The sequence below is a fragment of the Pyrus communis genome, chromosome 2, assembly GCF_041283825.1.
Source record: "Pyrus communis isolate YQ-2024b chromosome 2, ASM4128382v1, whole genome shotgun sequence".
NCBI classification, from domain to species: domain Eukaryota; kingdom Viridiplantae; phylum Streptophyta; class Magnoliopsida; order Rosales; family Rosaceae; genus Pyrus; species Pyrus communis.
In genome coordinates this window covers 8,149,528-8,165,528 of record NC_142566.1, presented here as the reverse complement: position 1 = coordinate 8,165,528, position 16,001 = coordinate 8,149,528, and the positions used below count along the sequence as shown (strand labels likewise).

Here is a 16,001-nt window from a genome sequence, read left to right as displayed (position 1 = left end):
GGAACCATGCTCACTCAACGGCCTTGATTACTCGGGGTGATGGTGTAAAACATTGGCCCCCAGTTTCTTTGAGCTTCGGCTCGTAAGCCGAATGGTTAAGGAAATTAAACTTTACAGCATTCCATAATTCTACTGAATAGAGATTATTGAACAGGAAGTACACCTCAACGACAAATTCCACCGAATGAGTCACGATAATATCACCATATTTGCTCTATGCACTGCCTTTCACCGAATATACAGAACTTTTTAATTTTGTCTTGTAATTCAGCGAAAACCAATCACCATCAAATCTCTCTGCCTATCTATCCTAAGAAAGAATGCAGCATGGTGCTGGCCACTAGGAAGTGGCTTACATGTTAGCACTTCCTAACCCTACGGAAGCTTATTAAATATCCTGACTCTTGGATTTGACAGCTGAACTTCCAATACAAAACCCCATGGCCGACTCTTATATATATATATATATATATATATATATATATATATATATATATATATATATATAGTCCTCCAATCCCCCACTTTTCTTTTCTTTTGGTCAAAAGAAAATGGGAAAACCGCTTTATTGAAAAAATCTGCAACCACCAGTCCTAATTTTTGTCAAGGTGGAAAATCTAAGCGGGAGAATTAGCCACTTGCCCCTTCCATGCACAAACATGCATTCTATTTAATGTAGAAAATGAGAGAGCTGCCGTAGCTCTCAAAAAAATTTGGAGGTCGAGAAAAATGGCAGCTCGGCCTATCACCAATCAAAGTCAACAATTGGAGCAAACAATGGTCGCCGACGACTAATAATGTTGCCCCCTTATTTGCTTATGCATCGACCTGAAAGGTCGAATGGTTAAGAAAACAATTTATTCATCCTTTTTTTTTTTTTTAAGCAAACGAAAATGGCTTAACTCTAAAGAGGAGGAGGCCAATGATGCTTTATTCCCAGTCGAGATCTTTTTATATCAAAATTTTCAATTTGATTTCGCTTTACGCCGAATAAAGAATCACTTCCAAATACTTTTGACTTGGCGAAATATTTTTTATTCTCTGCCGCCGAATGCGCTGAACAATTATGAAGCCCCCTAGGCATAATAATTTCGTCAATTTCGGCTTTTAACTCGAACAATTTAGCCGAATGAGATTTCTCCATATCGACTTTATCGCCAATAACCATATCGACTGTCATGGTTTCGGCGTCTAAAATCATGTGTTGGCCCTGTTTGTCATTAGAATACTCATTTGATGAATCATTTTCTGAGTCAATTTTTGGCTCAGAAACTTGAACTTTTTCTACTAGGCCAACCAAACTTTCAGTGTCGACCGAAAAAACAGGTGGCCTAGGTTCTTCTTCGGCCATCTTGACAATTTTCTTAGGCCGAATTTTGATTGTGGCTAGAGCGAAAAATTGCACCCCCCCCCTCGGCCTTTTGATTCAACCATTCTTCAAATGGAATTGATTTGAACCCAAGACAAAAAGGCGATTTCTTATCAAGACACTCATAAAATCGAGCTCTATTTTCATTTAACCATTGATCTTGTAAGCTGTGATGAACCTTCACCTTTATCATTTGAAAGAAAGATTTTTGCCTTTCTTCATATGCTTCAAGGATCCAGTCAAGGAATTGTCCTTGCTTCTCGACACTTTCCTTGTATAGGCACCAAATCTCACCCATTGAAGCCTGATTGATATCTTGATATATCTTGTGAACTTCGTAGTTTTAGCATTGGTCCCACTGGCCATGCCAAAATCTTGACCCTAAAAACTATCAAGCCTACGTGGCGCACATGCTACGTCCTTCGATTATGTGTGAGGCGTGCCAACTCGTCGGCCGAGGAGTAAAATATGTTGATGTCGCGTGTTAACTTCTTTATCTTGCGACTGCGGCCGAGGAATGAACACGTCTCGGCCTTTGGGTTCTAGAGCCTGAAGACAAGGCTACTAGTTCTGCAAAGTTCAATATCAAATTCGGCTTTCAATGTGCCGAATGTAGTAACCTTTAACACCTCACTTCGCTAAGAAGGCTAATGAGATGGACCTCTGCCAATAAGGATTCAAAAATCTTTCTCAACCGAGACTTGGATAGGTAACCAGTTGGCCGAGAAACAGTACTGTTTATCCAAATTGAAGATGCTCCTTGATCGGCTAATTCTACGGCTCCAGTACTGTTTATCCAAACTGAAGATGTGTCGGCGAAAAAAGAAAATAAAAATCTCAAGGTTGTTGAGAGGTTTCGCGTTGAGCGAAAGTTTGCGCAGGGCAGTTTGTGTGTTGAATTGGAGGGGTTCTCATATGTTGCACGTTGTCTTGTATTTATAAGGACGAGTACGCGCTGGTTGATAAGCTGATAAAGACTCCCAAGCTATAAAAACTCTTCCACTGACTTGAGCCTCGGACAATATCCATAAATAAGCTAGCCTACTTAGGTTTCCTATCTCACCATTATCCAAGCCTTGCAAATCCCATGCTATGCCGCATGATAAGAATCCAAGCCGAGTTGCTCTAATCCACACGGTACACTGCTAACAAATCCAAATTAAATCAGACTGTTCTGCCTGTCTCTACGTTAGGGCTATGATTTTTATCCCATTTATTTTGTATAGGAAAATCGAGATAATTTATTGAAAGATAATTATTATGATTAAAAACCATAATATTATCTCTTAACAATAGCAAATTATCTTAACTTTCTTATCTGACGGTTAAGAACCATGCTCACTCAATGGCCTCGATTATTCGGGCCGATGGTGTAAAATCAGGTCCAAACAATATCCTAAATTAAATGTGATTGTATTCAAAATATCAGTATAGTTCCAATTATTTGAAAGATAATTTTTATAGTTATCACAACTACACTAATATAAAATAATTGAAAATCATCTTAATATTTTACTCATGCTAACGGTCTAGAATTCTATTCATTTAATGACGTCGACTTCACGAATCGACGATACTGTATTAGATCCAAACATTACCTCCCAATTTTTTTGAGCTTCGGTACATAAAGCTGAATGGCTAAGAAAATTAAACTTTTTCAACCCTGGTCGTTGAAACTTTCTCGACTCAAACAATATACCCCATCCAAGAATTATGGGCCCAATTTGCAAATCCCAACGGCAAGTAAAACAAATGCAAAACCCATGGCCGAGCAATTTACATGTGCCTACCTTGCTTTCAGTTCCACCGAAAAAATTCCAAATATCTCAGGTCGGTCAACTGGGCCAATTCGGTAAGAAGGAGGCCCACATTACCTTCGCACATCCCCACCGAATGCTCATTATCCTTCTCTCTTTTTCTCTCCACCCTTTATTTCCTCCGGTATCAGCTTGTACTGCTGAATGGTTGAGGAAATAAAAATATTATTTTTCCCTAGCAAATGAAAATAAAAGTGACGAACCATAATGATGAGGAGATCAACGATGTTTTATTCCACACAAATTTTTTTCGTATAACTGTCACCAACCAGATTTTGTTTCAAGTTTGGAATGAAATCACAATGGCTTTTGGCAAATATTCTTGATATTCGGCTGCAAAATAGGCCAAGTTATTATGCCTCCCGAGCTAAATCACTTAACCAACTTTGATTTTTAATTCAAACAACTCAGCCGAATGGGATCGTCTTTATCTTCAATGACCATATTCATGGACATGGTTTTTGCATCTGAGTTCGTGTTTCGGCCTTGTTTATTATTGTAAAATTCCTCTGGCAAATAATCGGAAACGTTTTCTTCTAAGCCAATCAAAATTTCAGTCTCGACCAAAAAAATAAGTGGCCTAGCTTTCTCTTCTAGGCCGTTGTTTCAGCCGAGTGAATAGGTATCTGAACTTTGTCTTCGGCCAAATTGACCTTTCTTAGGTCGAAGCTTTATTGTGGTTGAGCAAAAAATGTCCCCCTGATCTTTTGATCCAACCACACTTTAAATGGAACTGATTTGAACCCAAGAACAAAAGGAAATGTTTGCTCATCTAGCCACACATTAAATCGGGCTCTATCTTCTTTTGTCCATTGTTCTTGTAGGGTGCTACGAGATTTCCCTTTTGTCATTTGGGAGAAAGATTTCACGCTCTGTTTATGTGCATCAAAGATCTTTTTGGTCTCATGTTGAATTCAGAGCTTGTCTAATTAGTCGAATAAGGCTGGATTAGAATATTGAAATATTATACGAACTTTGTAGTTTTTTTGCACTTGGTCCTATTGAGCGTGCCAAAATGTCGACCCTAAGATTCCAAAGTCTACGTGGTGCGCGTGCTGAGTAACTATAAGCTAACTATGTCCTTCTTGTGAATGTGGGCATGCCAACTCGCGACCGAGCTCAGTCGAGCGAGTAGAATAGATGTGGTGGTGGTGTCAAACGTGTTGCTGATTTTTGCACTTGAGCGACTACTGCCAAGGAAGGAACATTTCTCAGTCGAGTGTCTACCAATCTGAAGACAAGGTTGCTTTTCAGTTTTCACTAGAAGTTCTATAAATGGTTTAGCTTTCAATGTGTCGACTCTTCCAAAATAAACAAAAAAAATCTATCCAAATAACAATAAACCTTGAGAGAACACATTAGCACATTAGCATTGAATGCAATGCTACTCTTCCCAAAGTTTATTTCTTGTTCTGACGCTTGAGAGAACACATCCAAAATATTTTGTATCACTGCACACTCTTCCTGATTAGCTTTACCAAATAAGAAACTATCGTCCACAAACAATAAGTGATGAATACTCGGTGTTCCTTCACAAATCCGAATTGCAATAAGTACCTAGTTTACTCCTTCCTAGCAATGAGCATCGACGAACCTTCAATGCAAAGAAGGAATAAGTATGGAGATAGCGGATCACCTTGCCGAAGTCCGGTGCTTCCCCATTTATCAAAAAGGAGTAAGAGATTGACTTCACACATATCATCACCACCGCAATCGATTGTGTAGCAGAACCCAACTTAGTCAACATAATCTCTAGAAAACTCCTTTCCATCCAATCATAGGCCTTACTGAGATCCAATTCAAAAGCAAGTGCACAATCTTGTCCCCGACGTTTGTTGTGAAGATAATCAATTGTCAATTGATGTCATTAATTTTGGGAATGAAGCCATCTAACTATTTTCGATTGGTACAATATACATTTGCTTAATTGCCTTGTTTTTCTTTTCTTTTCTTTTTTGCGCATCTACATTTGCCTTTTTTTGTTTAGGAAAGAAGCCAAACAATTTGTTTAGCAATTAGGAAGAGTTATATATTCACATATTTCCTAATTTGTTTTTGTTAAACTTCCTAATTTTTTTTATTTGGAAACAATTTTTATAATCTGTTTTGATACTTCCTAACCGTACTTTTTCTTTCCTTAATTATCAAGTTTTATTTACCTCAAATCAAGGGGGTTCTATTAATGGACCATGTCTTCTTTCACAATACATTCCTAAATCGTTATCAACTCTCCTAAATTAGACACACTACAAAAAGTATGAACATTCGACATCTCATCGCTTTTTGTAGGTAACACAATATTCAACTATCTTGATCGTTGGAGAGCCCTTGGTAACTCTCCTGTCCCGAGCTCCGGCAATTTTCGCTCCCGAAAACTCTAATTAATCAGCCTAGCTAACACATCATCATGTCAGCATGTGCATGTAACAAACTGCCGAGAATGCAGCATACGTGAACACCTCTCTCAAACTTTCTGCATGAATATTGCCTAGATAAACTGAGCTTAATTTTGTAATCGAAAAAAAAGCGACCTTAATTTGTATTAATTAACAATAAACTTCGACATTAGAATGAAGGTAGTGGTGGAGAATTTGACAGGAACTATCTTCTATGTTCAAGTCGGAAACGAGGCCACGGTTGCTGACCTCAAAAGGGAAATCGAAGCCCAGCAGAAGCTCCCTTACGACCGTCTGACCTTGATTCTCGACACTGATAGCGATAATCGTCATTGTAGCCGTCTCATGAATGACGATGTAGACGGAGTTTTGCTCGTAGATTATGGAGTCCGTGACGGATCACATATGTATGTGTTTTTAAATCCCCTTGACGATGGATCCATTAATCACCTTTTTGAGCTTAACTGGTGTGATTCTCAGTAAATAAGTTACTATTTTTTTCAGTTATTGTAATTTTATTTTTTATTTATTTATTTAAGAAAGTTTTCGATATTTTGAGCTTATTTCACCGTTGTCGGAAGTACTTTGGTTCACAATATTGCAGCCCAACCGTACATGCTTTTTTTTATTATTTTTTTAAGGTACGATATTCATTAAGCAATTCAGAATACGAACAAACTAAGAATAGTGTGCATGATGAGCCTCGATAAAAACCTTGTCGGGATTTCAACACGGTTGCAGGAAAAAAGAGTTACGCACAACAGAGAAACCTATCCTCAAATGAACAATAATGCAACAATTAAAAACCCCCTCAATTAATACATCTGTAATCACATCAGGAGGCTCCTCAAACCACAAAAATTCTTGGTCACATTTGAGTTTAAAGTATTTTCCGATTTTTGGAACTACAGAAAACCGTTAATCCACATTTGAGTTTGGATTGGAATTTTATTTCGATTCAATTGATGAGATTCCTAATCAAGTTCTTAATTCAAGGAGGTTGTAATAAAACTGCAACTCGGAAACAATATATCACATTGAAGTAAATTTAAATTAACCATTTTACTCGTACATGAAGATACAATGGGTCTATACATCTGTGAAAACTCGTAATCATAAGGAAGTTTCAGGAGCTTACTGAATTTATACATGAAAGAAAGAACGTCCAATCATCCCGCGCTACAACAGAGACGAACTCCATTTTCTAAATCTTCGAGCCTCCTCAACGCGGCCAAAACGATCAAGAAGTCCAATGATTAGAGAATATTGTTCCTCAGACACCTTAACTTTGTACACACGGGACATTGAATGGAAGATACGACAAGCATCATCAACAAATTCAGCTCGATCGCAAATAGATAGAACCAATTGGAAAGTGAAAGCGTTGGGAGTGTAGTCTTTCGATCTCATCTCATCGAAAAGATTGATGGCATCTTGATACATGTCGTTGGATGCCTAAGCCTCTATGATTGCAGTCCAAGTCAAAGAACCCTTGACAGGGATTGCACCGAAAACTGACTTTGCATGATCAACAGCTCCACATTGACCATACATTTTCACTATTTCAGCAGTAACAAAAGGGATGGACTCAAAATTCTTCTTCAAAATTTGTCCATGAATTTCCTTTCCAAGCTTCAAATTCTTTAGGCCATTGCAAATATTCAAAATCCTAGACATTGCAACTGAATCTGGCCTGTGCTTCGATAAGAGCATTGGCCTTACCAGATTAAGTGCTTTGTAGAGGCATCCATTGTCAATATAGGAATCAATCATGGCCGTCCACAGAATAATATTTCTCTTCTCCATCCCATCAAATAGTCTTATGGAGTACTGAAAGATGCCACACTTTGAGTACATCACCATTAAAGAAGAAATTATAGATACATTAGGCAAGAAACAATTTTTCACACCGTAAGCATGAATCTCCTTCCCTCGTTTCAAATCCTTCAATTCCGCACAAACTGGAAGGATGGTGGCAATCGTGATCAAATCCGGCGTAAACCCTTCCTGCTGCATCCATATGACTAATCGCAATGCCTGCTCAGGCCTCCAACATAGCCTGACATCAAGGCAGTCCAACAAATTGTATTCCTCTCCTTTGAGTGCGAAAATACCTGCCTTCCCATATCCATGTCTCCACACTTGCAATACATATCTATCAAGCCAGACTGAATGAAAATCTGCCTCGAATAGCTTTTCATCTTCACCACAAAAGCATGAACCTCCCTCCCTAGCTTTCGAGCCCCAACATCTCCAATCACAGGAAGAATACTAGTCAATATAACAGAATTCGGCCTTATTTCTTCATCTACCATCATCCTAACATACTCCAAAGCTTCCCTTTGCCGCCTATTATGCGCAAAACCCGCACTCATGGCGCCCCATACAACATCTCTATCACCAAATTCTTCAAACACACGTTGGGCAATGTTAATCTTGCCAGATTTAAAGTACAAATCAACCAAACTCGTCTGAAAATGGCGCTATCAATGAAACCATTCTTAACCAAAAGGGCATGCGTCTTTAAACCTTGTGAAAGCGCCGAAGCACCCTCAAAGCTCTTAATCACACTAGAGAAACTATACACATTCAACTCAACCCCCAATGCCCTCATCTCCGAATAAGTATCAAGAACATCATGATACCGCCTCCCACCGGCAATGACAGTACCTCTAAGCAAGGCATTCCACGAATACACGCTCTTACTAGGACTTTCATCAAACAGCTTCTGTGCATCATCCACTGACCCAAAACTAGTGTACATATGCGCTAGCTTCGTGCGTATAAAGTCATTGTTTTCGAGCTCGTTAATCCGAATATGCGTGTGGATTTGCTTGCCGTGATCCAACGACCTTGTACGGACGCAGCGGCAATGAGGGCGGAGAATGTGGTGGCGTTAACCGGAATGCCCTGCTGGTCTAGGTAGTCCAAGATGGCCAGGGTCTTCTCGATCTTATTAGTCCTTGCGAAGCTCTGTATGACCTTGTAGATGGCATGTGGGTTCTTCGTGTGGAGCGGCAAGGAGTCGGGAAAGGCGTCGTTTTCTTCGAAAATCGGAGTCTTTCATTTCCGCTGAGATGAGAAAGCATTCCGCTTGAAGGTTTGGAGGTGCTTATTACAGTTGTTGGAGATTTTGGCGGCGATGCGGGTGTTTGGCGGGAAGCAGTGGTGCAGGGAGAGAGGCGGTGAAGTTACTGTTACAGCTTCCATGGTTTATCAGCTATGGCTATGGCTGTTACAAGGTTCTTCTGAAGTTGTTTCGTTTCAAATTTTGATCTGACGCAAAGCCCAAGCCCAATAAAACATCGCTCCGGCCCGGCCCATAAGTAGACCCATATGCTTCACTTCAGATTAAAAATACCTACTATTTCTGCCACTTAGTATTACGTTGTAATGATATCCCTCTTCATCTGTAAATGAGAGGTGTTTGGTCCGATTCTCGCCAAAGGCAATGCATGATATTCTATATCATCAACATCGAATTGATAATGTGAGTTTAGTTATCTGTTTCTTCTTAAGATTGTGTAAGCTGTTATGCTCTGGAAAGTGCTGGTCCTTTTGGCTAATAGTTTTATATGGGTACCCGCTAGTATGATCATTTGGAGTTCCCTGGAGTGGTTCCTCGCACTTTCATGGGTACGTTTGTGAAGTTTACGCTGTTAATATTAACAAGTAACTTGGCTGGAAAAATCCTTATATTACTGTTGAAAATTGTTCTGATTCGTTGATGAATTATTAATTGTTCCAAAGTGTTTAACGTCACTCATTTGTACCGTATGCCATTCTTCTAGATGCATTGTTTGTTTCAAGTTCGGCATCTCCTTCTGTTTTAGCAATGGATTGTTGCATGTGCCAAAGATTTATAGCCTTTTAGCAGGTTAGTACTTCAAATTTCTTGAAAGTTCACATTCATTGGAGCTTTGTTTTACGAGTGGCAGAAAATAGGCCATGGTTTCCACCTTACTATCGGCTCTTCATATAGACCAGTGTTCGATTTGTGGCTGACCTTCTTGCTTGCTGGAATGACAATTTTGAAGGTCATCTAGTCTCACAGAGGATTTGTTTGAAGAGCACTTTGTTTGTGCATTCTGCGGTGTATACTTATCAGGCACTTGGAAATGAACAGTAACCTATATGAGGAGCCGATAATTAGGTGGAAACCATGACCTATTTGAGAATTCCCTTTCATTCCGTTTAAATCTCTATGATTCTAACTTTTTATTATGTTATATCATGTGTTTCATATTAACAATTGCTAAATTGTTTTAGTTGCTGTATGCCAGTTCGTTTGGTATTAGGTGGTATCATATCATCTACATTACGCTTCTTTCGTCTTCATGTATGCTATTGTTTTATACTTGCTTTCTTCTCTTACACTATGCTCCTTATATTTTGTTCAGGTCATTAAGTTGTGTTTTTTGAAAGGTACACAAACACACACACACACACACACATATATATATATATATATATAATGGGAATTGTTATTGGCACTCCAAATTTCTCATTCTACACTCCAAACTTTCTATATTTAGAAAGAAAAATACACTTGTGAGGAGTGTAGAATGAGATTTTTGGAGTGCCAATAACACTTCTCTATATAATTATATATTAGTAATCCTTTTATTTATTTCATTTTTTAAGGTTAGACATAAGTTTGGGTTTCAAGTGGAAGCTTTCTTTGTGACAGTAACTGCAGTTCAGTTCCACCCCTTGGTCTGTTATACTCGTCCACTTCCAAATATACTAGCTTTGGGTGTAGGTAACACTTCTCATATGCATTTTTTCCCTTGTAGGTGTAGATTTTCAAAGCTACTGGTTCAAAACTGGCTATTTAATGAACCTCTGCAAGCGATTTGTTTTGTCTTGCAATTCTTCTTTCTGCTTCTTACTACATGATTAGTTCAGTTCACCTGCTGCTGGTAGATATGTATTCGATACTCCAAATATGTATCTTTTATCATTTTGACAAGTTTGACATGAGAGTACAAAGGGATATACATGACAGGTATGAGCTGGATATGGAGGGGAGAAGTGTTATTTTGCATCTTTTTCGTTGATTTTTAAACGCTGTATGTTTGTAATTTTAATACTTAAAGGTCAAATGGCACAAATAGAAAACACAAGAGTTGGGAAGGAGTAGGTCTTATTTTTCTTCTTCTTGTGACAGAGGGGCTAAGAAGAATATATCATTTTGTTTTGTTAACATACATATTACAATTGGATAGAACTCCGAATTGAAAAACAACGAGAAAGAGTTCCGTGAATACTAGAAGACGAAGATAACATTATTTGTATGACCTTGTATTTGTTTTTATATGATTAGAACCTCAGCAGCCCTTACTGTGCTTGGTCTTAGATGCATGCTAGTTTGCATTCTGATTACAATATCAATCGACTCTGACGGATTATTCATGTGTCATGCGCCCTTTACTTATTTTCGTGTTTTCTTCTTGTAGTCAATTTGGCGTATGGGTATGGTTAAAGGAGAAATATTATGAAGCTGCAAACTGCCTGGTACGACGCTATATGCTAAAATCAGATTGTGCATCATCTACTGAATTTAATAGTGGTGAATGTCAAAATCGTCCATGTACTTGGATTAGTTGTACTTGTCTTTTTACATGAACATGGTGTAATGTCTAGGGATACTACAGTCTCAGCTCTTTTGACTTTGCGTCTGAGAATCAAATGTGCGATTGTATTTGGAGGAGAAATCTTTGCTTTTGCCTTAACATTGACCATCCATCCAGAGTTTATGCCAACAAGACAGTTTCCAAGAAAACCGTTTATTTGAGTGTCAAACCGTTTGAGTGCTCTGGATGAGAAGCTTTGTATGGCAATCTGTTTATAAAACGCCATGAGTCGTTTTATATATCATCAATTATGTTATATAATGTATGGCAATCTGAATGTCCTCTGATTGAATTGTTGTTGTTGTTGTTTTTTTTTATTTTTTTATTTTTTTTATTTTTTTTTATTTTTATTTTTATTGAAGGAAATGATAGTGTATTTCATTCAGATCAATGTCGACAGAGTAACATAAAGGATTACACAGTAGGGGGACAATCCGCAGCTAGTACATCAATGATAATACTAGGGGGAGACCCCAGCCATTCAACGCACTGATCTACAGAGAGACCGAGACGAGCTAATCTATGGGCCACACCATTGGCTTGACGACGAACGTGGGTGATAGGAACTTTAGTGACTGCCGGAGCCAGCGACTTGATATCTTCGATTAGTTGTCCAAGAGACGACAAGTTAATTGAAGGATCTCGCGAAGCTTTGACAATCTGAAGCGAATTGGACTCACATAGGATATTAGAAAAACCCATTTCGAACGCCCAGATCAAACCAATTCTAACAGCCATAACTTCCAACTGGAGCGGTGAGGAAACATCAGAGAAGCTCCCGCACTTTGCAGCCAAAAAGCCTTCTGTTGCATTTCGCACAATTAAGCCATAACCCCCAGAGCACTTCTCTCGGTTCCAGGAGCCGTCGATGTTGAGTTTAAGATGTCCCGATGGAGGGCAGCACCATTTTGTCGGAGCTTGAAAGGGAGAGCAATTAGAGTGAATATGGAATGTATATTCTTGTATATTTCATAAAAGGAATTTACATGTGTTATATACAATTTTGAATTGTGCCAAATCAAGAAAATACAAGACATTTAACAAAAGAATATTCAGTTACATTCTTCTAGTAAATGAGAAGATAGTCAACCCTGATTTGAATTGTTGACATCTGATGGAGAGGTTATTTCCATGATTTTAGGAGATTCCCCTTTACGTCCCCGCAAGAAGGTGGTCTCATTAGAGACATCGATTTTGGATCGTAACAATTGGAAGCGCAAACGAGGAAGGGCTTTTATGAGGACATCTGCATGCTAATCCTGAGTAGAAACATGTGACACCTAAAGAAGGCCGCAATTGACACGATCATGAACAAACTGAAAATCAAGTTCAATGTGCTTTATGCGAAAATGAAGGACGAGATTGACACAGTAGAAAGTAGCCCCAATATTGTTGCAAGGAATTGTTGGTTTATCCATTAAAGAGACACCAAGCTCATGGCGGAGGGATTGAACCCAAGCTAGTTTAGTAGTAGTGGAGGCTATAGTGCGGTATTCTGCTTCCGTAGATCGAGCGACATAACGTTGTTTGTGAGAACTCTAGGAGTGTCACGCCCCGACCTGCGAATAAAAACTATTCACGAGTTAGGGTGTGCGCCATATCTTAGCTATAGAAATAAATTCTACGACCAAGACATGGTGGAAAAATTAAAATAAAATTATTAAAATTTATTGAATACGTAGCGGAAATAGAATAGTACACAAATTAATTCACAACGAAAAGTACCAACAAAATAATAATTAAATTGTAACAATTCTTTCAAATGCATGAAATATATGCAAATGAGATGGATGAATGTACTCACTCCCTTCTAATCCTGCTAACACATACCTAAGGCACCCAAGCCTGCACGTCCGATACCATGCTTATACCACTTGGCTTCGAATACCTTAGAATATGAGTTAACTCCCGTTGATCCCTTAAACCCAATTTTTGTAATTAAATTCTCAATTTCCACTTTATTATACAGACACTTCCCCCAACACCCAATTGTGTATTCAAGCCCTTCCCCTGATGCTTGACGTATATAAGGTTTATTATTTTATATTCAAGGAAAACTTTAGCCTTTGAATATCTTCACAACTCAAAACACTTTACACAAGTGAGAACTTGACACAACATAACTCTTTTCCTTGCTTTGCAATGCATATGTATATGTACACTCTATAGAATTACCATCGTCTTGTTCACTTTCGTTTGGCTGGTACCTATTATTATTTAGACAAGAATTAGACGTCCATGTTAGTGAAGAAAATTGAAAGTGAAATAAATATCTCAAAAGCAACAAGGCATGAAACTCTACTTCTAGCTTTTCCCTTCCAAACCTCATTTTTATTTTTATTTCAACCCACCACTTCTACTTCATCTTATCTTATTTCCTCTACTTTCTCACCCACAAATCTGATCACCTGACTCTCCTCTTCCTCCCATGCAACACTCTAACCTTTTATGTTTTTTTATCATCTTTTTGCTTCTCCTTTTTATTCCCTTAAGAACCACTGCTTAATCTTTTTTTTTTCAAATTTCTATCTCCTTTATTTTCTACAAATCAACCCCCCTTCTCCTCCTCTTCTCTCTTTCTCCAAAAACATCATCATCCCTTTATCAACTCCATAGTTAAAGGTGTGGTAATAGACATTTTGGATGGAACAAATGTTACACATGGAGTGGTTCTCATGAGAGCTTAGCCACAACGGCATCATCCATCATCTTGTTCGTCATGGCTGCCATTGGTGGGTGTAATTGGCCAAGCGTAGCAGTTGTTGAATCGTGGTGGTGGTCAAACAAAGGTGAAAAGATGTAGAAGGCATCCATGCCTGGATTGTTTATATATAAAGTTGTAGTTCATTTTGAAACTCAGTATTGTTCTATTAATACTGGTTTGTTAGAATTTTGTTTGGAGAATGAAAACTTTGGAGAATGAAAACTTGCAAATATTATAATAATGAACAAAGATTTAAGTGGTTCACCAAATCAGCTACGTCTACTCTAGTTGCATATGCATTTTTATTTTCACTATGTAAGAGAGATTTACAAAATACAATGAAGATGACCTAGAGCCTTTACATAAGGTAAAAGAAAGGGATGGTGGGAAGAGTGGTATGAGAAGGAGAGATCTTTCTTATTGTTGCTAAGTTCTTGCTGGTGTGTCTTCTCCTCCTTTCGTGTTCTTTCCTCCCTCTGCCTTTCTGGAGAAAGAAGTGGAATCCTCAATTAAGCCTTTAAGGACACATTTCAATTGTTTTGCAACACTTGGACATCAATCATTGGAAACATTAGTAATTGATCATCATTACAATGCATGTGGACAAATACATAAAGGCCACATCCAAACTCTAAGGGATATAGAATCCCACCTCCCCAAATTTGGGGAATGAATCACACCAATCATTAACCATGATATGTGGTCCAATAGAAAGAAAACAAATGTTAAACTAATCATTAGCCCTATTATGTGTTCCAATAGAAACAAACCAAATGTTAACCTAATCATTGATAATGGTATGTGTTCAAATGGCAAAGAGACATGTGTTAAGTTAATCAATATCATGCAAGGTGAATACAAGCATCTAAGGCCTTGTTGTGCTTTAGCTTAAGTTTTATTCCTACATCAAAACACATGGGTAAGTCTTCAATCAATAAGCATACAAATGGAGTTTGGTAAAAACTCCAATCTCATTGGAGTATTTTGAAGCTTGGTTGAGTAATATTGAAGAGAGAATATTTTCAAATGATTGAGATTCCCCTAGGCTAGTGAGTAAGCACTCCTAATACCACAAAATATTGCCTCATGCATGCTAATAAGCCAACGTATACATGCTATAGACTTCCCACCTCCACATTTAGAGTGGTGAATAATCATCATTCATTAACTCCTAATGATTACAAACTTTCCACCTCATCTTTGAGAGAAAATATCAAGGCAAAACTACTCATTTAGTCCGACCTCAAACTCTCGGCCCTTTGTGAGAAAAAAAATAAGCCAAACTCATCATAATTTCCTTCTCCAATTCAAACTAAAAATATCTCTAATTACAATGAACATGAAATAACACTAGCTAGTTTTGGAAATAATCTTGTAGCAAAAAGGATTTTATATTGAGACTAATTTACATATTGAAAGTAGGTTCTTACATAAAGGAAATCTAATAAAATCATTACATAAAAATAATTTACCACCCAACCCCCCCCCCCCTAACAAACACACACACACACACACACACACACACACACATACATAACCATTTTTTTTAAATACTGGGTATTACAAGGAGATTAAATTACCACCAAAATAAATAACATAACTAGTAGTGGACTTACGGTCTTCACGATCAACAGCCCAATCAGCATCTAAAAAAGCATAGAGACGGGATGAGGCACTATGGCGAAGGAGAAGACCATGAAAGATAGTCCCTTTTAGATAGCGGATGAGACGTTTCAGGGCCTGCCAATGAGATTCAGTCGGTTGATGCATGAACTGTGAGAGTTTGTTGATAGTAAATGAAATGTCAGGACGGGTGAGACTCAGATATTGGAGGCCTCTAACAAGTTGTTGAAAAGTAGTAGCATCAGTGAAGGGAGAGCCATTAGAGAGAACCAAATGATCAGAGGTGGCCATTAGTGTGCTCACATCCTTGACACCTTCCATTTTAGCTTTAACTAGGAGATCATGAATATATTTATGTTGACAAAGAAACAAACCCGTGGTGGTGGGTATCATCTCAACTCCAAGGAAATAACAAAGGGTCCCCAAATCTTTAACAGAAAAATGATTGGCCAAGGC

At 38.2% G+C, this 16,001-nt stretch overlaps 1 pseudogene; it reads right to left on the bottom strand.

Annotated features, from left to right (window-relative positions):
• Positions 1–6,614: 6,614 nt before the first annotated feature.
• Positions 6,615–8,985, bottom strand: LOC148698489 (pentatricopeptide repeat-containing protein At1g71460, chloroplastic pseudogene; annotated as a pseudogene).
• Between the last annotated feature and the right edge of the window lie 7,016 nt (positions 8,986–16,001).